Consider the following 1,732-nt stretch of genomic DNA (forward strand, 5'->3'; position numbering starts at 1 on the left):
CTTTTAGGAAAACAATCTTTTTATCATAGTTCCCTCTTCAATGAGCGATTACCAGCTCGTTTTTGTAACAGAGATAGCTGTTTATTGTCCCTAGGTTTACAGAAATGTCGTGTGGGCCCTGTGTGTCTCCCAAATGTTGCATAGAATGTGTTTACATATCTGTTTACCTGTGTGTTTGCTGAGTATCGGGGACTATACAGAGGGGGGGGGACAGACACGTGTGATAATTATGAATGTTTTATTGGGGCAATACAGACTGCAAACAAGAATACTGGACATATTGTGTTGTAGAGGGAGGGGGGGATGTACTGTAATGGCCAGTCTTTGGTCTGTGTCTGCCGCTGTTTTGTTTGTGATCGGTGGCCAGGATGGACGATCGCCGCCCACGGGGTGGATGACATACAGGTGTAGGCCCTCGGAAGAGTGGATGGCTGCGATGCAGATTGGTGGAGCTCGTAATGGACTGGGAAATAAAAGGGCTCACCAGTATGTGATTCGGGAGTCTGGGGAAGAGGGAGCGACAAGCGAGGCACGGACGACGGACGACTGATCCAGCCATTAAGACGGTGCCGCTGTTCCTGCGCGGCCCTGCAATCCATGTCATCGATGAAGCTTGCCGGCCGCGTCTAGCAGAGGGAAGAGGCTACGAGAGAGGACTGGAGATCGTATGATCGTTAAGACTATTCTGCGCTCTCAAACCGATCTAAAGGAACGGTGATCCCATGTAAATGCCCGTGTGAATGAAGTTATTGCGATTGTTTGCCGCAAAGCGCTCATCGTGGTTGTTTACTCCTTAACAGTGTCAGCAGCAGTGAGTCGAGTGGCGCAGTGCTTCCGGGTTCTCAGGACGGTGACGTCATCACGCCAAGAAAGCGGCGGCGTGCCCACGCCAACCCCATCCCCTGTGAAGGCAAAATAAGAGTCCACTGGCTGTGCTTCAAGCTAAAGGTCCTGTGCTAGTGGATAAAAGACTGTAATTTTCCCCGGCCTACTTGGTGCACAGTGGCCGGGTGAGACTCAGTTTATTTTGATTTTGTGTTTTTTTGTTTCGGTCAGGAGGGGCCCTGACCGAACGGACATTTTTACTTGTTTGTTTGTGTGTTATGTTTCTGCCTGCATGAATGGGTTCTGGCTTGGGGGGAGGTTGGGAGGCTAAGTTGCTGGTAATGGTCTGGGGATCCGTAGTGTGCACGTGTGCAAATGGTTGTGTGCCGTGAACAAGATTTGCTGTGGTACTCTGCTTGATGTCTTGATGTGACTAGGGTTCTGAAACCCATGGTAGCTGATGGTGTGGTTCTACTCACTTGTTTCTAAGATCCTAGCTGTGCTGTGTGACCAATGCTGACCTATTAACCCTTGCCCGAAACCTGTGTGGGTGGAATGCTTTTGACCTGTATGTAATAAAGATTTGTACATTTTCTTAAACATCTGTCTGTGTTGTGGTGTGTGTCCTGGGATTCTGAGCCTGTTCAGGGGTTGTTGCCAGCACTAGGCGACAGAAACACCTATTCATATTAATACAGTAATGTTAATGTAGTGTCTGAACTTCATTATTAATAGGCCTATGTGCATTTTCCACTGTACATGTGATGTGAAGCTTTTTTATTCACCATATATATTGGTTCACTCTGCCTCAAAGTATTGGTGAAACCCTAAGGCGTGTTGCAATCACTGTGTGATTTTTAGTTTTTTAGGTGTGCTTGTATGCAGGTCATACTGTATACAACTTTCT

General features: G+C 47.6%; 1 long non-coding RNA gene across 1 annotated transcript; it reads left to right on the forward strand.

The window, feature by feature from the left end:
• Positions 1-209: 209 nt before the first annotated feature.
• On the forward strand, positions 210-1,425 carry LOC121680804. Its single transcript, XR_006021828.1, has 2 exons — positions 210-724; positions 801-1,425. It is a non-coding gene; the product is annotated as an uncharacterized LOC121680804 (long non-coding RNA).
• The last annotated feature ends 307 nt before the right edge of the window (positions 1,426-1,732 follow it).

Source organism: Alosa sapidissima, chromosome 13, assembly GCF_018492685.1.
Source record: "Alosa sapidissima isolate fAloSap1 chromosome 13, fAloSap1.pri, whole genome shotgun sequence".
Lineage (NCBI taxonomy): Eukaryota > Metazoa > Chordata > Actinopteri > Clupeiformes > Clupeidae > Alosa > Alosa sapidissima.